The 23,072-nt window shown below is 40.8% G+C and overlaps 1 protein-coding gene across 1 annotated transcript in view; it reads left to right on the top strand.

The window, feature by feature from the left end:
- The first annotated feature begins 522 nt into the window (after positions 1-522).
- SERTAD2 (SERTA domain containing 2) overlaps positions 523-23,072 on the top strand; it is a 114,297-nt gene continuing 91,747 nt past the window's right edge. The window contains exon 1 of the mRNA XM_072743116.1: positions 523-1,252. The gene's annotated coding sequence lies outside the window, so the exon portion shown is untranslated. The remainder of the gene's footprint in view (positions 1,253-23,072) is intronic.

The following is a 23,072-nucleotide window of genomic DNA, read 5'->3' as shown; positions in this document are numbered from 1 at the left end:
TGACTGACCCGAGCCGGGCGGGCGGGCGGGCGGGAGGCAGGGGAAGGCGTTGGCCCGCCCACTCCTTCCCCTCGGGCTCGGGGCGGCACCTCCTCCCTCCTCATTGGCCGCACGCCTGCGTCCATCACCCCCGCGCAGCCTCCCGATTGGCGGACGGCGCACTCCGGGCGCTAGCAGGGCCCAGTGACTCCGCCGGGCCCCGGCGCCTCATCTCCCTCCACCCCCCACCTCAACGTCCACCCACCGCTCCCCACCCCCCACCCCTGCTTCCCCCGCCCCGCTCGCGGCAGTGTCCTTAGAAGACTCATTGGGCCAGGGGCGAAGCCAGCCGCCTATGGAGCCGCGCCGTGATTGGCCGACGCCCACGCCCGTCGGAGCGGCGGGGCTCGCCATTGGCCACTCGCTGCGCTGCGCTGCCCGCCCCCCCAGCGCCTCGCCCTCCCGGTCGCCCCCTCCCCTGCCGGCGCTGCCTCGGCCCCTTTCCCCGCCCGGCCCCGCCGCAGCTCCCCTGTCCAGCTGGGCGGGGACTGCTGTACGACTCTGTAAAGTCTGTGAGTCACTGCACAACCCATCAATCCAATTAAATGTCTTGAGCGAGCCGAGCAGGGGGTGCCGCCGCCGCCGCCGCTCGCCCCGCCGCGGCCGCCCCTGCTCGCGGCGCCCCTGCGATCCATGGCTGTCTGTCTGTACTTGTTACGGTGTAACCTCCTCCTCCTCCTCCTCCTCCTCCCCGTCCTCCTCCTCCCTCTCCTCGGGAGCCGCTGCAACTTCCCCTGTGCCAGCCTCCTCTGCTTGGGGACTGCAAAGGCATGGGATAGATCCGGAGCCACTTCCACCTCCCCTCCAGCCCTCGCTCAGTCCCTCCCCCCCGCCCCCTTTAAATTAAAGTCTGTTCCTCGCCTCCCGTCGTTTTAGAGATTTATTCGTCTGTTATCTCCCCCGATTTATTCTCCCTCCCCGGGGCCGGGGGGTCGCAGGGGCCGGTGGGTTTGTTTTAGGGAAGGGGCTCTGCACCCCCCACCCCTCCCTCCCACCCCCCACCCCCGTCTCTCCTCCTCCTCCTCCTCCTCCTCCTCCGGCGGTGACTTGATTGCCCCGCTCCTCTCCGCTCCCACCCCTCGAACTCACCGTCCTGCACTCGAGTGACGCACCGACACCCCCCCCCCCCCGCCCACAGCCCAGACGTCCCCTCCCTCGCTGCCACCCCGGCCGGTCTCGGAGCTGGACCCGCTGCAGACTTCCTCGCAGAAGGGTGAGTACCGTGTGGGGTTGGGGTTGGGGTTGGGGTTGGGGTTGGGGTTGGGGTTGGGGGGAGGCGGTGTGGATCTGGAAAAATGCAGCCTGTCCACTCCGGGGAGGGCAGGGATCACGTTGTAGGCTGGAGGTTCCTGGTCCGGCGTGGATTCGAGGTGGCGACTGCCTCCCTCGCTCCCTCTTCCCCCGCCCCTCGACTCCTTATTCACCAGCTTTGCTGTATTTCTAGGTATTGCCAGACTTCCACCATCGGGGCATTATCACGCTTATAAAATGAGCGGTAATGGCATGGTTTTTTTTTTTTTTTCCTTCCTGTCTTTAGGATGCTTAGTGAGCGATAAATAGTCAGCGATGGGATCCCCTAGACCTCACTGACCTGCAAAAAGTGTAAAACCCCTAATGAGTGCATTTTACTCTAAATCACAGTTCAACTTTTATTTAATAAAGGCAAAGCAAAAGATATTTCTGATTCGAATGTGTGGGGATAGAGCGAGGGAAGACAGGTTGCCTAGGGGCCACGGCTTAAGTATTTTTATTTTAAAATAGTTTTATGGGTTCCCTTTTGGGGGAAGAATATGCATTCCGTATTAAAGACCATGAAGTCTTTGAACCTGTTGGAAGAAAGCAAGGTAAGATGGAAATCCAGCTTGACACTTCATCTCTATCTCACTTCTATTCAAGCGAGGCATTACTGCACAGAATTTTTTTTTTTCTCAGTCCCTAGGCACAGTGGGATGTGTTAAGGATAAATATGGATTTTTTTTCCTCTTGATATCCATTTTTTGTATACTTCGCTGCTCTTAAGAAATGTCATGCTACAGAATTTTGTAGGATTTAATTTGGTTTCTTGGTTGTGGGTGACTCGAAGGTACACATACCTGCTGCCCCTATATCCTTTATGAGAATCTTGCCTTAGGCATCTTTCATATTTAATTTGAGATAAAAGTAAAAATTATGAGAAATAGTTACTTTGAATCGGCTTCTGAGGTCACTTTTGAGAATTCAGCCTATTTAAAAATGGTAGTACTCTTTTTGAATCAAGTTCTGGTCTAGTTGTCCACAAGATTCAAATTAGGCCAAACCAAACATGTTTTGAAATATTAAAGTACAGGAAAGGCCTCTTAGTAGTTCATTCTCTCCTTTTCTTTCAGACTAACCAGAATAAGTTGTTACTAAATTTAATTTTAAAGAATAGACTGTTCCTGTACTGAAATCTGCCAAGTTTCTGCAGAAAGATTTCTTTTTAAAGAGCAGAAATGTGTTTATGATCAACCCAAAGTAGTAATGTTGACTCAAATGTAAATGCTATCGTAAGGAAATGCTTGTCATAAGCCCCCAAACCTTGCAAAGTGTTTCAGGAAGACTTATACAAAGCCTTTTGGAATTGTTTAATAAATTCTTTTCTTGTGGCCTTTTTCATGAGTCTGAGACTGAATCATTGAGAGGCCTTTATAGCATAGTGGAGCCCTGCTGCCTGAGTTTGAATCTTGCCGCCTACCCTTAATGGCTGCCTGACCTTGGGCAAGTTTCAAACGTGGCCCGTGCTGGTTTTCTCCTGCAATTGGAAAGGATGACTTCTCTTCAAAGGGTTGATATAAAGATAAATAAGAGAGTGCATGTCACAGAACATGGGGTGTTCGCTGTCCCATCACCATCACCATCTGCCGAGGGGATGTCTAGTGTAGTGCTTCAAAGTGTGGCCTTTAGAACCAGACCCTTTAGGTTCAAGTCCCAGAATTTCCTCTTGTTATCTTTGTGACCTTGGTCAAGTTAACTCAAGATTCCTCATCTGTAAAGTGGGAATAATGGTAGCATTTGCTTCATAGGTTTAGTGTGAGTTTAGAATGAGTTGATATATGCAAAGATCTTGACTAGTGTTTGGTAGGTCTTTTTGAACTTAATTCTCTGTAGTGTTTTGTGTATGTTTTGAAACACCAATGGCTGTATTTTTTAGAAGTACATTTTTGGTGAAGATAAAGATATATTGTCATCAATGAAATAAGCAGAATTCTTATCAATATGCATGATGTTTTATTGGATTTATACTTTTAAGCTGGAGTTTATATGAGTCTTCATGATATTTAGTTATTAGATGAGTTGGTCCCTCTTTCATTTAAATCTGCATCACAGAATGTATATATCTCTATTATAATGGTACCTATCACACATTTGCTGTTATCTACAATTTTCTCCTATACTAAACAGAAAGCCCCTTGAGGGTAAGACTCGTTTTTCATTCAAAATTTAATCTCTGGTGCCTAGGAGAGTGTTGGGTACATAAAGACGCTTAATGAATGCCAAATAATAAGTTTTAAATACTGTTATTCTCAAGTTGTTTATGACTAGTTGAATGACATTTTAAGTGATACTGTGGAACTGTGGAGAATATTATTAATATTGCTGAATTGAATTTTTACATTCTCAATTATTATTTTTGTAAATAGAGAGTAAACAAGGGGAATTGCTGTATTACTTACATTTCATTAAGAACATATTTTTCATTTTGAAAATTAAACTTAAAATAGTCTGAAAAGTGCATGTTGAATACTATCCTTTGTTATCTGACATGTCCATTTTTTATTGTGAGACTTTCTGACTCCCAAACTTTCTGTCGCTAAGTTAGGTGTTCCTATAATTAATATGAATTATACAAATTCTATTTTGAGTTTCCCAAATGATGATATGATGTTGTTATTGGCTTCAGAATTAATAATAATAAGGAGAATTTATCATACTCACACTGTGAAAATAAAACAAACATCATTTCCTTAAGGACCAAATCTTCATTTCTCTTTCCACTCAAGACTAAAACTCTTTTTCTTGAGCACTCTTAATAAATAATTAACTTTTGAAATAGCTGTAGTAAATAGTGTAATAGGAATCATAAAGGAGGAATATGTAATTAGTAAGTAAAACACTTAAACTTTAAACTTCACTGCACACTTAATAGGCATTACACAATTGGGGAATATATATATTTTTAAATAAGCAAAATTGATGGGGCCTACCAGCTGCTTCATTTATAGAATCATTCTGTTTTACTTGTCAATAAAATGCAGTTTAATTACTGTGCCCTCTGAAATTATAAAATGCAAGAAATGACTTTCATGAAGGAGAGATCCTCAGCAAAGAAACCTGAATACTAATCTACTCAGGAGTGTACAGTGTTTCATAACATTGTTAAAACTTTTCAAGTATGTGCGCTATCTACTACACCGTGGTATACATAATCCTTTGTTTAACTGAATCATCGGTTACCCAATTTAGCTGAATGTATTGCATTTTTATTGGCTAAAACAATTAATTTAATAAACTTGCCCTTTTTTATCCATATACTTTTAAAGCAGCCAATCTCAAATGAAACTTAAAAACGTTAACTTATGGACACTTAGAAACTACACTTCAGCATCTGGTCTGTTTGATGGAAAGTTACTTATTTTTTGCTTGACACATTTTAGCATGACATTGTTTCTGTTGTTCATATCTCTTTACCATTTTTGTAAAGTATTTATTAGCATTTTGCAGATGTATATGATGGGTCCAACTTTTAAAAAAGCAATGTTTCTGATGAAGAATTGCTTGGAAAGTAGAGGAGAGGGATAGAAATAACTTTCAGGACTTGTGATTTCTATCCCTGTCTTTAAACATTGAGAAAACGAGTAACTGTGCACTCTGTTAGTGATCGAAAAGAGAGGAAATAATATGTGCATTATCTACTGACCAACTTAGAAGTAAGGTCCATGAAGTTCTAGACTGAGCAGTGCTACTGATTGGCACGTGACCTTGAGCGGGTGCGCTTCACTTCTACTCTCCATGTTCTTACCCTTTCAGTGGGAAGAGGGAAGGCATTGCCCTGCCCTCACTCAGAGAGGACTTTGTAGGGGTTGTAAGTGCTTTTTAAAAGCACTGGAGAAGGACAAAATGCAAGCAAACACAAAATAAACATTAGCATTTAGAAATGGATGTTTGTTTATCATTATTTAAAAATTGTAACCTTTTAGATCTTTTGTCTGAAGGACGTTTTTCCTTTTAACTTTGTGTTTGAAGAGACTTCTTATTGATGTGTTCACAAGAATGTGTAAGCTACCTTTTAAGAAGACAAGGAACTCCGGTTTAATTGAATGGGATTTTAATGTTGCCACCGAATTTTGGTATATCCTGAGTTAGAGCAGATGTTGATGTTGAAGAACAAAGTGTGTATCGAGGAGATAACTCATTTCATTCAGTTAAAGCTTGTAAAACCTGCACATACTTTGTAGGAAAGAAATGTTGAGATATATCAGATTCCATTAGACGTATATTCGAAGAGAAAAATTAATCATATTATTTACTTTTAAATTTAAAAGGATTACTTGGCTGTAAGAGCTTTCCCTATGCTCATTTATTTTGTACCTTGAATGCACTGAAATATGCGCATTTCAGAATATGCATAGTGATTTGGAAGATTTCATTTATTATAGCTAATCTTTTATTTGGGAAGGTGAGTGAAGACACATGTGGAAAGGCTGTATGTTAGGCAACTAGTTTTTTTTTTTTTTTTTTTTTCTGTCTCTAAAAGTGAAGTTAGCAGTCTTTAAAAGTAAAAAGCCCAGAGTTGGCACATTATGTAAGTTTCTTTGAATTTAGCTTTTCCTCTCTCTTGGTTACTAGAGAAGCATTGTCACAACCTCATGACATTACTCACTTTTTAAAGTTGAAATGAAATTCTAGTGTACTCAGAGTAATACCTATTAAGACAAGTGGGACATATGAGAAATATTATTTATTCCATTTAATATTAGGTATAGGGAACAATGATCCTCAAATGCAAGGTTGCTAAGCAGAAAGCAACTTTTAAAAATATATTGTCCTTTTGTCCTTATTGTTAAGTTTCCAAATGATAGAAACTTGGGGAATGATCAGATTTCTTCTCCACTTTTGAATTTAAAGTCTACATTGATGTTTATAATTTTATGTGGTGATATGTATAACTCTATAGTACTGTATGTTTACTTTTAAGCAATTAAATAAAATGATCAAGACAGTTCATCCTTTATCTAAATTTGATCTGTTTTTCACAACCCTCTACCCCTTGTACTACCATTGTTTTCAGTTTTCTTGGTGTTTCCACGAGTTTCTTTCTTTTAATGCAGCATCTTTCTAATTTGCTCCATCTCCTTTTTGCATTGGTTTCTTTCCCCTCTATCACAGCAGGTTTTCTCCTTAGCTCTCTTTTGCCTTTGCCTCTGTGTAAGGCATAGAGGAGGGGTTTTCATTTAGTTCAGTCTGCTTTTATGAGACTGTGGCAACATATAACATTTTCTGTATAGAAAATTTGCTTGGCCTTATCTCAACAGATGAACTCTCGGATCATCTTACCAACACAAGATTTCAGGGGACCATTTTGTAAACCTACAACCAGGTCTTGGCTTATGTGAGGTACTAAAAAGGCAAAACTGTGACATGCTTATTATTTACTGCTTTTCTGTTTGCCTCTCTTATTGGGGAATACCCACAGCATTTTCCCCATCCATGTTACCTTGAGACATCTCAAACATCCAGGCTTTCTGGTGCGCCTTTTGCTCTGTGTCCAGCGTGCTGGCAAGCTCTGGAGCTGTCTCAGCAGTGACCATTGCCACCTGACCACGTTGGGGGCGGCTGGCCTGAGAACATCACGTTAGCCGGAAAGAGCAGCTCCTTTGTTTTGTTTTGTTTTGTCGTTAACTCCTTAAAACCAGACAGAATGTCAGACCATGTCCACTGTGAGGTTTTCCAGGGTTCACCATTGTTGAATGATTAATGGTTCCTGGTGAAGTAACCATCAGCTTTATTGTCTTCCATGGCTTCAACTCAAATGAAATGTATCCCTTTGAGTTAACTTTTGTTTTGATTTTAAGGGTTCTTTTCACCCAGAAAATCAAAGGGTATGAAAATGAATATGTATTTTTAAACAAAAAAGATTTACATAAAAATCCTTTGGGTAGAAAGTTTCCTAAGGACCCACATCCATTGATTTGGAGAGAATGTTTAATAGTTTCCCTAAATATCTGACATTATTCAGACATCAATAGTAGAAAACCTTTCAGTTTTATTAAACAAAATGACTCCTCCTTTTGATTTAGATAATAAACAGTCCATTGCTACTTTTTTTTTAACTTCAATAAATATAAGATTAGATAAGCTGTATTTTAGTGTTAAGGAAGAGATTTTTCCAGAATTGTACTTTGTGAAACCTATGCCTCATAGAAAAACTTGATCTTTTTTTTTTTTTTTTTTAAGGCACACCTGTATCCCTTTCCTCACTTCCATTCATTCATTTATTCAGTTCATTCAACAGATATTTATTTAACATTTACTGTGTACCAGCTATTCTTACTGGGGAAAAGAGTCAAATATTCCTGTCCTTGTAGAAATTACATTCCAGTCCATTCTGGTGTGTATAAAGCTTGTTATTTACCATATGCAGTAGTCATAACTAAACATTGTGTAATAATGGTCTGGAAAAAAGTAAGATTTCTTCATACGGATTTTATGTCCTTCAACTTGGCATAAAAGGAATCCTAACTCCTGAAACAAAACTCCATTTGAACGGACAATTATCATTTGAGTTTGAGCTGAAGTGTTAAATGCCTATAATGTTGCTGGATGTTTCCACCAGAAATCCTGCAATCAGCCTCATTTTTGAACCCTGGGTAACCTACCAGTGGATACAGTTTGAAATTTCTTCTTGGTTTTCTTTATACATTTATACATTTTTTAATTTATTTGATTATTTGCTTATTTATTTCAAAGAGAGAGAGAGGGAAAGAGGGCCCACATGAGTGGGGGGTAAGGGCAGAGGGAGAGGGACAAGCAGATTCCCCGTTGAGCAGGAAGCCCTATGCAAGGCTGGATCCCAGGACCCGGAGATCATGACCCGAGCTGAAGGCAGATGCTTAACTGACTGAGCCACACACAGGTGGTCCTTCTTTACACTTTTAAAGTTGTTTTCTCCTTTTGCTTTGTTTTCTTTGTGACAGAGCCTGAAAAAAATGTGTAACGTTGAAAATTGCACAATGGAAATGTGGTCATCTCAGCTATATTGCACAATTAACAAGAAAATCTTAAGTTTGCTTTGTCTAGTGTACGTAAAGAACTAATTTTGGGGGGACGCCTGAGTGGCTCAGTGGTTGAGAGTCTGCCTTTGGCTCAGGTCATGATCCCAGGGTCCTGGGATCAAGTTCCTCATCAGGCTAACCACAGAGAGACTGCCTCTCCCTCTGCCCGTGTCTCTGCCTCTCTCTCTCTCTGTGTCTCTCACATGAATAAATAAAAAATTAAAAACTAATTTTTGTCTCCATGATTGTCAAAACCATGTAATTCCTTAAACAAACAAATAAAACCCTTAATGTACATTTCCACCCCAGATACTAGATATATCTAAGTGTTTTTGCTGTATAGACAGCATTAACATGATACGATATAATATAATGATTTTTACTTTTAAATTTTTATTCATAAATATTTGATAAATGTCCCAAGTGCTTGGGGGTATCAGAGACTAATAAGACATGGCACCTGTTCATAATTGTATTCACAGCCCTATTTGGGAGACAAAATATCCCCACATGGAAATCAAATCTCTTCTGTTAGGCAGTATGGGATTTAGCTTGATGGGAAGTCTCCTGCAGGCCGCTCCAGTAAGCTGAGCCCTTGGTCAAATGGACTTGCCTCCTGGAGGCCCTGGCTAGCCTTCACGGGACTCCATCTATCCTGTTCAGTTTGGGCAAAGCCTTAAAAGAGGCTTTCTTGGTGCCGTAGGCACCTAAGGGCAGTGCAGTCCCCTTTCTAGCCACTGCAACTGTTCAGCAAGGAAGGGAAAGGAAAGGGAATGGAGCCCACATCCTAGGCATTTCTTAACATTCACTAGCAAAGCGTGTCAGAGGCAGAAACTTCGCCTGTGAATGGAGTGTGCATATAGACGCCATGGATATGGTTCAGGTTCTTGAGGCCAAAAAATTATTCCATAGGTTTGAGAAGACTGATCTATTAATGGAGGCCCTGTAAACAAGGGGAGTTTCCTGAAAAGCAGAAGCAGCACTCAGAGGTAAGGAAAAGAAGTGTAGACTGCTGAGGCTTTTGGCCGTCACTCTTTCTTCCTTAGTTTTGCCTGGAGCAGCCCTGCCTGTGAGATAGGCATGCTCTGGGCCTGATGTGCCAAATTTAGCAAGTCTGTATGTAATGCTATAATACGTAGATACCATCTTTCTAAATTGTTTTGCTTCAGAATTGGCCAAAATTCCTGATATGTGTGTATTTAAATTCTCAAACAAAAATCTGTGTGCCTATGGCTTTTGTTTTCATTTCCCTAGATATTTGAAGGTATTAATAAGCATCTCTTTGTTTTTAGAGTACATCTGTTTATTTGGACCTCGTCTACGATAGAATAACACATCACGTGCTTGTCTCTTAGATTTAAATTAGAAGGAAAAAAAAATCCAAAGCCTTGATGTGTATTTTATCTGTTGATAAAATGTTTCATCTGTTGAAGGTATTTGGACACTTGTGTATAGATTTCTTTATTGGTGTTGTTATTGTTTTAAAAAACAATTTCTATCAAGAATTTTTTTTCCTGAAAACTATCAGGGCAAGAACCATTTCACATCTATTTGATTTGAAAGGCCACCTAGGGTAGTTATGTTCATCATCTTGATTGCTATGGTGGTTTCAGGGATATACACATATGTCAGAACCTACGAAATTATGTACTTTAAATCTGTGTATATCAAACTTTTAAAAAGCCACTTAGGTCTTAAGGTGTATTTTCAAGATAAAATCTCCATTATAAGAATTATATTTTTAAAGCTTGTCATTTGTTTTTTATTTCTCTCTTTTATTTTATCTGTCATTTATTCACCTCCGTCCTATACCCCAGACACATATATTTTAAGAAAGACAAATAGAACTGAGGAGGCCTATGCGTCAGCTGAAATTTAGATATGGGACCTTAGAGAGCTTTTTTCCATATGTAAGGCTCACTGGAGTATCTTTAAGTAAATTGTACACATTTGAATTTAGAGAATTAGAGTTGTATATTTTTCAAGAAATCCTCCTTTCCTTGTAGTTTAACAGATTATGACTCATCTTTGGCATGGAGTAAAGAACATGATTTTAGTAAGACCTTCTTTTTCTTAAAAGAGGTTAAATGGCTTAATGCTTCCTCTTAAATATTGTCCCCCCCCCCTTTTTTTCCATTTTATAAACTAAATTTTGGCATGCTGAACTATAGACTCTATGAATAGATTTGTTTAGGAAGAACTAAATCTGCTCCACTCTTCATGCCCCATGGTCTTGAGCACAGCAGAGAAGGCTTAATATATGTTCTGTTAAAATGATGATTTGCTATTAATTGAGTATTCCTTATGTCACCCGATGTATGTTTCAGGGAAATTTCTTTATTGTTGGAATAATGCTTAAGTTTAAAACCCTGACAATTTTTTATGAATAATAAATAGTCTAGAAAATTTTTCAGAGTTATCTTTACAGGATTGGGACTGTCAGAGTTGTGACTTGAAAGTTGAGGCTCTTTCTACCATACCAACCATACACATTAGGATTACCCGTGCCCAGGGCACAATCCCAGGGTGAAGCCCTCATTTAAGAATTTTTTTTAATGCCGCCAGGTTATTCAGTGTGCATACACACTATTTCCTCGCACTCAAACTTTATTCCCCCACACTCAAACTTTCTATTGTAAAACTTTCAAACATGTAGAGAGCTGGGAAGAATAATTCAGCAAATACCTGTATTCTCTCTACCTAGACTCAGTAATTATTAACCTTTTGCAGCATTTGCTTTATGGCTCACATTCTCTTTTCTCTACATATATACTTTATTGTACCATATGAAAATAGGTTTCAGACATCATGACTCTTTACTATTAAATACTTCAGGACGCATCTCCTGGGAATAAGGACATTCTCCTACATAACCACAATACCATTATGACACATAAGAAAATTAATAATAACTTAGAATGCTCTTTAAGACCTCAATTCCATTTATTAAAGGCATATGAATTCATATTCTACTAAAAATTAAGTGCATATGAAATAAATTCTTCAGAACATGAAATTCTGGGAGTTCTTGCTAATGATGTGTTTTTCCTCTGTGTTTGCTTAAAACGTTTTATTGAGATAAATGCATTTTCTTATGTATGGCGAGGTAAGAACCTTCCTAGCTCTCACATCGCATGATCATGTAATGAGAAAAAAAGTCACTTACCAAAGTTCATGCCACAGTGGAGTTTAATGGAAAAAATCCCAGCTTCGAGCAGAATGATGTTGGTTCAAACACTTGCTCTGCCACTTACTGCAGGTGACCTTGTAGATACAAAATTCTATATTAGTTAGGATGCTGTCAGAAACTGCCTTCAGGCTCACTGGAGTGATCAGGAAATTTATTATTTTACAAGAAATCCAGAGGTAGGGCAGGCTCTGGGGTTGGTCAGTTTTGTCGTTTGGGTTCTTTGCATAGCCCCGCCATGCCAGACTCCTTACTGGCTCCAACTAGTTTTGGGCTCCTCCCTCAAGCTGGTTCACATCCATACTTTATGCCAATCAGAGGAAGTCAGAAACCTCCCCACAGGTGTGATCTGTCAGTCTTTCTGTCTAATTGGACATCTCTGCCTACTTACCGACCAGCGACCGGTAATGGGGTTTTCTTAGGGAGAAGAAGGGAGGAATGGACGTTGGGTATACCACTAACAGTGTTCATCACTCCTCCAAGCCTCTGTTTTCTTTGCTGTAAAATAGGAACAATGGTGTCTACTACTTCTGTGACTATCAACTGACATAAAATAGGTAAAGCGACAAACACAAAACTGATGCTTAATAACGCCAATTCCTATTTTATATCTCTCCTTTTCATTTTATAAAAAATTCTGTCTTCCTTTGACACTGTCACACTACATACTAGTGAGCACATAATAAGTGACTCTTCCTTACCTGGTCTCTTGTGCATCCTCTCACCTCAGTATATAAGGCAAAGCATTTTATGTGAGCTTTGTAGATTGGTCAGATACCCTCCATTAACCTGTTTTGGCCCATATTATGTTTTCTTATATATTTCAGCTTCACTTTATATTAATTCAGAGCCAGGGAAGTGAAACTGTCAACAGTGGGTATGTATTTATCAAGATCCAGATCAAATGTGAGCAGAAATCTCTTTAATGTCACTATCTGTAAAAACAACAAAGTTGAGATAGATTCTTTCCCCTTTTATTAAAATAAAATAAGTGCACCATGACCTGTGAAAAAGTCAGCAAAATAAATTGCTATATTTGAAATATAGTATCTTATTTGTCCAGTATAACCCAGATCTTTGATACCTTGGGAAAATCTAGGCTTATCATCATAGTGTAGCTACTCTGACTTCTTCAGAACCTACTTTCTAAAAAGAATTGTGTCTTGTTTACCAGCAGTTATTATTATTTTTTTTTTGATTGTTTGGTTTTGACCTTCTTTCACCTACCGTGAGAAAGTCATCTTCCAAAGTCGTGTTTTCCAATATGTGTGAACACTGGAGGGTCTTTGTTCAGACGTGCCCTTTTCAAAATATGTAGAGAAGGATTGTCATATTTTTCTCCCTATGGAATTTTTAAAGCACTTCTGAAACACCTATGAAGTTCTGCAGAATTATTACAAGCCAATCACATGGGAAGATCATCACCTTGGTTTTGACTTCTCTTCCTAAATAATCAGATCACTCTTAAAAGGAAGCTATTGCTCCTTCTTGACCTCTCAAGTAGAATATTGAATTCCTGTTAACCTCCATGACGAGAAAATAAAAGAACAATGACAAACCCAGCATCTCTCCCGACTTAGAAGATGCTGAACCTTGGCCCATCTTTTTTCCGTTACGGTTTTTTTTCTTTGTCTTTAATTTTGTTGTTGAGGTATCTATTAATCTAGTAAGCTCTGTGAATACTGAAAATGGTCAGATTTTGAGTGGTTCCATTTATAAGTCAAACCTGCTGGCATGAATCATTTTAGCCAGAGGGATATTTTTTATTTTGATTGATTGATTGGTTGATTGGTGTATTTATTTCAGAGAGAGTGAGAAAGCATGCGTGCACAGGCAGGAGGGGCAGAGGGAGACAGAACCCCAAGTAGACCCCGTGCTGAGTGTGGCACCCAACGCTGGGCTCAATCCCATGACCCTAGATCAAGAACTGAGCAGAAACCAAGAGTTGGAAGCTCAAATGACTGTGCCACCCAGGTGCTCCCAAAGAGATATTTCTTAAAGGGACTTTTTAAGTGTGTGTTGATGTTTCTTATACATCTCAATGTATAAGAATGTTATACTAAATGTTCTCTAAACATTTAGTTATGAAGCAGCACAATCAAAGCAGAACTCTGAAATAAGTTATAATTTTATTTAAGAAGCCAGCTAAGGGACGCTGTGGCTATAACTTTAGTTAAGAGTGCTAGAGTTTTAGAAAAAGAAGTTTGAAATTTGTATTGCATTTCCTCAGACTGCTATTGGTTACTTTTAAAAATGGTGACATGTGATTATAACTTATGAAACTTGATTTTGTCTGGGCAGATTTTTAATTTTAGTGCCTTGCCAGAAAGTTTTGTGGACAAGATTCCCTTTGCTGTGTAACAAATGCTTTTACTGTTTAGTTAAGGTTTGCTACCAGTGGCTCACAGGCTAAAATGAAAAGTGAAATGGCTGTTGTTTCCCATCTAATACCAGATTTTATTTTTATTTCCACTATGCAGTGTTAAAAAAAGAAATGAAAAGAAAGCAAAGATCAAGCTCCAAAAGCTCAAACTAAAATTTAATTTCCTAACTAGAATACGCCTGAGTTTTGCCATGATGTGAAGAGTCATACGTAGGAAACATTTGTTCATAGTTATACAGTTGGCCATACTAATTGCTGGGATTAGTAGTTGGATCGGCATGTATCCCTGTCTTCAGACACTCAATCAGGCACGTAAAAACCAATCAAGGCTTAGAGGTTGAGATTGACTCAACTTTTATAACTCCCTACTGAGAAATGTTTCTACTGTGCTTCTTGAGAGAATGGAACAAAAATCTAAGTGATAGTGGGTTGGAGAGCAGTGCATTAATCGCCTCTTTTTACCCAGGACTTTAATGACAGAGTAATTGCCAGAGCTTTGTCTCTGTTTCTTCCTTTTTTCTTTCATTTCTGTATTCTGTCTTGGAGCTTCTTCTGTGTTGGGTCTAAGTTGTATGGAATAGATTCTAAGGGCAAACTGCTTTCATGTCGGGTCATTTATTTTCACTTTTCATACGGAGTTCCTATTTTGACTGAAAATCACAGCATGATCAATGAAAAATTCTTGACCAGCTAAGAAAAATACATTTACAGTGGCTTTTAAAAATTATTTGGGAAAGAAATTATACTTGGAGAATCATTTTTGTTATTATTTGCAGAAGACCCAGTACCATGGAAGATTTTAGGGCCATGAATACATTTTGCCACTTCGAGCATTGTGCCATCCAACTTATAAATCTTCAACTATATGCTGTGTGACTGAGTCATGAAGCATTTGGGGGTACTTACTGGTCATCTTGAGTTTTGAGAAGTGATTTTTAAAAAATATGTAGCTGGACAAAAGCAAAGGGTCATTTGAGAGTACTGGAATTGTGTTATTAAAAAACCTGAGGGACGCCTGGGTGGCTCAGTGGTTGAGCGTCTGCCTTTGGCTCATGTCGTGATCCCGGGGTCCTGGGATCGAGTCCTGCAGCAGGCTCCCAGCGGGGACTTTGCCTATGTCTCTGCCTCTCTCTATGTATCTCTCATGAATAAATAAAATCTTAAGTAAAAAGTTGAATGTCAGAAAATTTGTCTGTAATTAGCCAATACGTTTAGATTTATTGTAAACCAAGTCATGGACCCTGTTGGTGGTACAGCCTGTCTTTCTCCCAACTGAGCATGAAAACCTGGGAGTACAGGGACGCCCCTGTCTTCTCAGCATTGTCAAGTTACACTGAGGCTCCTCTCACATGTTACCGCTAACATAGAGACTACCAAGTGGTGAGTGTGCTACACTGATGTGGGTCATGAAGTTTTGGTTTTGTTCTTTGCAGTACTTATGCGCCCTGAGAACAATATGATGACAACCGACACATTTTCTATTTGGACTAATTTAGGATCACCAAGGCATTTGACCACTCTTCTTTTTTTTTTTTTTTTTTTTTAAATGTTTTGCTCTTGTGTGATGACTAGACGGGGAGATGGGCAAAGAATCTATATTGGGGGTGATGGAGGAGAGGTGCTTGTTGCCACCACTTTTTGTTCATCTGTGTGATCATTTCATATGGCCTCTGGCAACTGCTCTGGTGGCCTCAGTTTCACTTCCTTTGCAGAAACTGTGACTTTTATTTTTGAATAATTGTATGAACAAGAAGGTGTTTTTTTTTTTTTAAATGGATTTGCCATTTCCTAAAATAAAGTGGAAGCCTTTTGTTTGCTTATTCTGCTTCATCTTCCATTACCATTTGTACCCTGGTAGGCATGGTTGGTGTGAGAGTTAGCCTTTTCAGAGCTTTCCATTTGGTTTTTGTCCAAGGGGTTGACATTCCAGCTAGCAGTATCCCTGCTTCCTTGAGGAATATAGAGTGCATTGAGATGCACTTTGGAATATTTATTCTTTAACTTTTGAATATTGGATGCAGGTATTAGTACACGCTCAGTACACCATTATGTGATGAGAAGAAAAGAGACGTGTTTATGACTAGCGAGAAATTCTTGGCAAAGGGGAGTTCTGTCCTGTTCAGTCAGTGACTGAGATGGAACTGAGTTTTCTTTTATTAGTTGTGTCTTTGAAGTTGCAATGATTCAGTAGTCGCCTGTGAGCATTAGTGTATTGAGTTCTTGGAACCCTTTGTACTCTCACCGAGGCGGTTTGTGAAGCAGATGTATAGCAAGCACGTGTGTTAGGACTTTTCTAAATAGTGTGCCGCACGGTGGGTGATGTTTTGGTGGACGGGAATGTAGCAGTTACAGCGTGATGTGTCAAGTGGAAACTCGGGCACTTGGTCCATCCAGTTAAAACTGTCTCCTCTTCATACACCTTCATTTTTCTCAGTGCGCTCTATAGCGATCCTGTCAATTTGGCAGCTGGGCAACAAAAATCAATCCCAAATCGTTGATTTTAGAGTTTTAAGTAAGGTGGATAGGGAAAAATACTAAGTATGAGGATTACCATCAGTTTGGTTTCTCTTACTATTCCTCTTGCTGGTTGCTTTATCAGTTGACCGCTTTACTTTATATGCAGTTTTATTTCTTTAAAAAAAAAAAGTTCATGAACTCTGTACTGGTTCAGGATGTGGGAAGCTCTGCTGTAATCACTGCTCTGTTCAGTCAATAAAATACTTGTGACTGTAAAACATCTGTGACTGTCAGACTATTAATGTTCCTGTGTGCCACCATTTTACCATTGTTCTGTATCATCATGGACTTGTGTGTTCAGGTATTCTTCACCATGTGAAGGAATGACGCTGATGACAGCCGTTTTCAGGTATAATTTATACCTACTTCCATATTTCCCTGCAGGGTTTTCTGGCATCCTTTATTTTATTTTATTTTATTTTATTTTATTTTATTTTGGTCATTCCACGTTAAGGAGGAGCCCAGAGATGGCCTTTCAGGTTTCTTGGTGTGTGTTAAGAATATGTCGCCAATGTTATTTGCTGGAACTGGCCGTAAAAAAGTTGAACTGGTGCCATATTTTTCATGCTACTGTTATGTCTAACTATAAAATGAAAGAAGTGCTAATAACACTTCCTACTTGTTTAACACGTTTTCCTCCCCAACTCTCAAAGGAGTTGGCCAATATCAGGCTGGATTCCCAGACCATGTTTCCATTATTTTCTAGTTCCTGTAGTGTATTGTAATGTTACATAAGACTTTCACTAGTTAGCTTCTTTTTTCTTACATTTTCCTAAAAATTGGAGACTAATATTTGTTGTTATCATCCCCATTTCTCAGATACAGAGACTAAGGCTTGCCTTGGCTAAGTGTTTGATCTAGCGTTATATGATAATCAGCTGCAAAGCCAAAAGCAGAACTCAGAATTCATTCTCATTTGTTACCGAGCTGTAGTTTCTCCTCTTTTCAGCTATACTTATAGCAGGACCCAAGAAAATACATTTTCAGGTACCAAAACTATTTCCCATGTCTCTTCTTCAGTGTTCAAATGTTAAGATATACACTAGATTTATTGTCTGAAGTAAAATTTCTGTGCCAGTTATAAACATGCTCTGTTGCCATATTATTCCTGATTTGACTGCTATCCCAGAAGGTGATGGATCAATGAAGAAAGAATATAATGAATACAGTCCCTATTTTCTTTTGCCCTTCTAAATTTGATTTAATATAAGGTTGCTTTCTGCCAGGAAATTTCATGAATGGGCATATGTTAATAAAGCCAGACCTTCCCCCCCACCTCTTTACAGTAATAAACTTAACAAAATATCTCCCCAAAGTGGATTCAGTTGGTGTGTGTTAATACTTGAGTGAGTACTTCCTGAACTTCTAGGAGGAAGCAGCTCCAGCCACTCTGAAAATGAAGTCGTTCCTTATAAAACTTGGTTACTGCACTCTGATGAATCTATCTTGTGCTTTGAAATAGATCTTCCGTAATTCTTTGTGTTAGTGAATGTTTGTGGAACTTGAGCAGTCTGTTAAAACCAGAAGAATTGACTGTTCTGCTTTAAAAATACTTTAAAAAAAAATCAAACAATGAAGTTTCAGGGAGTGGCATTTTTTTTTTCTTCAGAATGACAAAAGTGAAAGTTGCATTTTGATCAATTTTGATCAGGCATCTTAGTGAAAACCTAAGACCCAAAGCGTGTGCTGGTGCACACATACAAAGCAGTTTTCGTGTTCTGCCCCCCCCCCCCCCGGCTCCCATGAACTGTCGCATGTATACACATGCCACACATAAAGAGTCCATTCTTGCCCCCGAGCAGCTGAAGGAGGCTGGCCACTGCGGTCTTCTGCTCCCTGGAAATTGGCAGCCTTTCTTCTCCTGTAAACAACAGCCTGACGTCACCCCATGCAGCGGTGATAGCAGACCCACTTTAGAGATTCTCCGTTGGCAGCGCAGTTGAAGGCCTGTCACGGGCTTTGGTCACCTTCAGCCTCACTCGAGTAAACCTCATGCAGGGAAATTTGTTACTGTCAGGAATCCGGGGTAGGCCTTTCAAGCTGTCTCTAAAGTCTTTATCCTTGAATTTGCACATAGAATCCTAACAAGAAACTTGTGTGATGAGCGGGAGAACTGGACTTTTTCCCCGTTTTAGAAATGAGCTAACTCAAGTCCAGAGAATTAAAAAGTGTGCCAGTGGTGGTATTGCTGAGATTCAGGCCTTCTAAACACGGTTTTGTCTCTCTTCCCACTGTTTTAAGTAACTTCTTTAGTAATTGTTAACTGTTCTATTCTGTTACTTCCTCTCCCTTCTGAAATGTGTGGAGATGATGATTTATGAGGTTTTTTTTTTTTTCCTGTTAAGACATCTGCGCATTAAAATCAGATAATCTTGATGCATTTGGGAACCCTTTGACAGTAAGGCAACCCACTCCCTTGTCTCAGAGCCTTTTGGAAAATCTAGTGTAAGTCTACACTCCCCAGCGTAATTGGAAAGATTTATTAACAAGATGATCCTGTTTTTCATTTGGTTTCTGAAAGCAACATAAAATTGAGAGAATGAATGATTACAGTTCTTTTGTGTTGTTAACTGGAAGAGACAAAACCAACATGAAAGAGCCGTTCTATTAGTTAGAAGTCAGATTTTTATTGGGAAGGAGAGGAGAGTTGAGCCACTGGTAAGAATATAATTTATTTGTTATGTAAAATAGTTGTCTTTCTCACGTGGCCACTTCTAGTATATTTTCAGGCAGCTGCAAAAAGTGAAAAAGAAGAGTTTTACCTTCCATGATTTATAGTTAGTTGCATATATATGGCTTTGGACTATTTTTTTTAAGATTTTATTTATTTATTCGTAAGAGACAGTGAGAGAGGCAGGGACCCAGGCAGAGGAAGAAGCAGGCTCCCTGCGGGAAGCCTGATGCAGGACTCGATCCCAGGACCCCCCCGGGGCGGGGCTCATGACCTGAGCCAAAGGCAGATGCTCAGCCCCTCAGCCACCCAGGCGTCCCTGGACTACTTTAGGTTTGTAGATAACCCTTGGTTTTCTGTTTGTGACTCTGAGATGGTTTTTCACTGTGACATTAGGACTAGGCAGGGAGGGTTTTAAATATGTGTAGATTATCCACAAGAAATTACTTGTACTTCAACTTCTCCGCTGACTGCCCTAACCTGAGCCAGCCACCCTGATTTTGAGGTGTATGTTTAGGGAATGCAAACTGATTTTGATTTTACCTTAGCCTTGACAGAAAAACAGTTAAAACTCCATGTATCCAAAAGGCAAATACAATTTTTTTAAAAGGCTGCTATCTAGCGCTGCACTTTGGAACACAGTAGGCACTCAAAAATGAATTTTAAATGAAGCTATGATAATCAGAAGTCAACTATGTTGGCAACCTCGATAAGCTAGCATCTGTACAGGAGCTCACTGAAATATATACCCAAGGGAAAAAAAAGTGCATTTGGGGTGAAAAGAAATGTATTTTATTGCATGACTTAACATGAACCAAAAGAGCTGTTTATTTTGCATTTTATTTATTATTTCATCGAGTGGGGAAAAAATCGTTTTTGCCTTTAAAAGATGATACTGCCGGCTTTTACAGTCCCAGCGGGCCAGAGGAATAGAGACCAAGTACATAAAAGAGAGAAAGCAGGTGACTACATTTTCACTGTCCTTCCCTTCGACCTGTGGGTGACCAGGAATAAGGGGTCAGTCCCGGCCTCCAGTCGGAGCCCCTCAGTCCTGCTGGGCAGCGACGTGGGACACCTGGAGTCACCGCTGCCCCCAGCGGCCGGGCAGCGGGAAGCCTGGGGAAGCCCCCGGCCTGCAGGACGGCCCGGCTCTGCCGCCCTGCAGGTTAGGGAGCCGTGCCCCAGGCTCTCAGCCTCTCCTGCAGCCCAGGTGGGGGTCCTCATGGGCTAGACGCCGCCGGTAGAGGTAGGGGCGGGCGTGAGGAGCTCAGCCTGCGGGCCTTGGGCCGGGACTCCTGGGTAAGGGTCTTGGCTTCTGTTCCCCCGGCGGGGGGGGCGGGGGGGGCGGTTCTGATGTGAGCGGGAAACAAAGGGGGAATTTTACTTTTAACCCTTCATAGAAGCATTAGCTTTTTATTTTTAACTGTTCAGAGTTTGTTGAAAAACGGTAATTTGGCAGACGTCTTACAAATCATGACACCACGTCGAGGTGCATGGTGCATCATGGTTTGGAGGCGCTCCAGGGGCATTACCCTCTCCCATAGCCACGGCCACTGCCACCTCGTGGGGTCGTGCTCTCTGCTCTTATGCATAAGGAGAATTCTGGACGTTTATGGCTTGTCCAGGGTACCTAGGAGTAAGCAGGAGAGCACGGACTGGGATCCCTGGCTTTTGACCTCCTGCCCCAGTGTTCCCTCCACCAAGCCAGGAGCAAGCACTTTTGTAGAGTTAATCTTTTTTTTTTTTTTTTTAAGATTTTATTTATTCATGAGAGACAGAGAGAGAGAGAGAGAGACACAGAGACATAGGCAGAGGGAGAAGCAGAGTGCATGCAGGGAGCCCGATGTGGGACTAGATCCAGGGACTCCAGGATCACACTCTGGGCCAAAGGCAGACACCCAACCGCTGAGCCACCCAGGCGTCCCAGGAGCAAAGCACTTTTGATGACATCCAGCTTCGCAGTCTTCCCCACCTCTCATGCTCGTATCTCCCCAGAAAACCCCAGCCAGCAAATCTGGACTGCTGACCAGGTCATGTTCAGGGTAAGAGCACATATATTATCAAAGGGCAGCTTCTTGATTGACTTTGAAGTTAATACTCCAATAAAAAAAAAAAAAAAAAAAAGAGCAGTCTTGTTATTTCTTACTTAGAAGCAGAATGGTAGTGCAGAATGAACCTTAGGGACCGTTCAGTTTTAATATACTTTTTTTTTTTTTAATCTACAGTAAAGCTCTTCCATTAGGAGAGTGAAACTTCATTTAATTGCAAGAAATAAGACTTAGGGCTCATTCCCCAGACCCAGATGAGTGTGCTCTTTCTTTTAAAAAGTATATCTCCCAGGAGTGCCTAGGTGGCTTAGTCGGTTAAGCACCAACTCTTGATTTTGGCTCAGGTCAGGATCTCAAGATTGTGAGATCAAGCCCTATGTTGGGCTCTGCACTGGGCGTGGAGCCTGCTTAAGATTCACTCTCTCCCTCTCCTTCTGCCCCCCTCCCTTTTTCCCTCTCTCTCCCAAAAATGAATAAATAAATAAAAGTCTACGTCCCTACACAGAGGCTACAATTGCCATTCCAGGAGCTAATTTGACAGGAGCTTCCAGTAGACATTCCTGAGTGCCTGCCCTGTGCAGAGCCCGGTGCTGGACCCAGAGCCGCAGGAGTGTGGGAACCAACGGGGGAGACTTCATTCAAGCTAAGGCGCCCCCAGTGCTCAGTGTTCAGACATTTGAAAGACCAGAACTGTCATAGATCAATTCATGGATAACTCAGATTTGACCTCGGCCTTCTGGAAACATTTATGAAGAAGCTCTTTGTTATATAACCTTCTATCTGTATGAAGAAATGACAATTGCGACCACTTTGGAACGTTTCAGAAAAATGCTGCTCCTCCCTGAGAAACTGAGGTATAAAGATTAAAATTAAATTGAAGGGATGCCTGGGTGGCTCAGTGGTTGAGCATCTGCCTTCGGCTCAGGATGTGATCCTGGGGTCCTGAGATCGAGTCCTGCATCAGGCTCCCCAAAGGGACCCTGCTTCTCCCTCTGCTTGTGTCTCTGTGTCTCCCATGAATAAATAAATAACATCTTTAAAAAAATAAAAGTAAATTGAAAGCAAACGAGAGGCACCTGGGTGGCTCAGTCAGTTAAGTGTCTGCCTTCAGCTCACGTCACGATCCCGGGGTCCTGGGATCGAGCCCCGCGTTGGGCTCCCTGCTTCCCTGCTCAGCAGAGAGTCTGCTTCTCTCTCTCCCGCTCCCCCCCTGCTCTTGTTCTCGCTCGTGTACACTCTCCCTCTCTCAAGTGAGTAAATAAAATAATCTGGACCGAAAAAAAAAAAACGGCAAATGAAATTGTTAGCATCAGATTTTTCTTTGGGTGTTGTCCCTACAAGTTTTGACTGAGAACATCATATATTATTGTACCTTGTTACAAAAGCTCTGCTGATTACTTTTAATTCCTTGGCATACATTTTCAAGGAGCTGATGGCAAGCATGTCACACACTTGCTAGCCCTCCATGAGTGCTCTTCAGCTGAAAACCTGGAGAACCTTTTTGAAGCCTCTCATGATTTGGGCAGTCTCCAAGTCAAGCTGAATTGATAGGGAATGCAGAAAATGATCAGAATAATTACAAGTCCCATTATATAAGAGATTACTTTGCCAACAAAAACACTCATGGAATGCCTTTATAGACCTTCCTAGCACCAGAATTAAACTTGTCTTTCTCAGTAGCTGTTTCCAAAGCTGAACAAACTGCATTGTGTAAGTGGGTCAGTTTGTGCAGTATTGTGCATGAAATGTTCAGGTACACACACAAAGGCAGCTGGATTATAAATTTCGAGGGCAAACTAGCCTCCAGTAAAGCACATACAGGAGGAAGCTATGTTACATTCTTAGAGGAAGAGGCGTTTCTCTTTAATTTAAAAGCTGTGTTCAATTTCCCCGTCTCTTGACTTGGCTCGTACTCACCTCTGTGAGCTCCAGGTTT

This window comes from Vulpes vulpes, chromosome 16 (assembly GCF_048418805.1).
Source record: "Vulpes vulpes isolate BD-2025 chromosome 16, VulVul3, whole genome shotgun sequence".
Taxonomy (NCBI): Eukaryota; Metazoa; Chordata; class Mammalia; order Carnivora; family Canidae; genus Vulpes; species Vulpes vulpes.
This window is presented reverse-complemented; position numbering and strand designations above follow the sequence as displayed.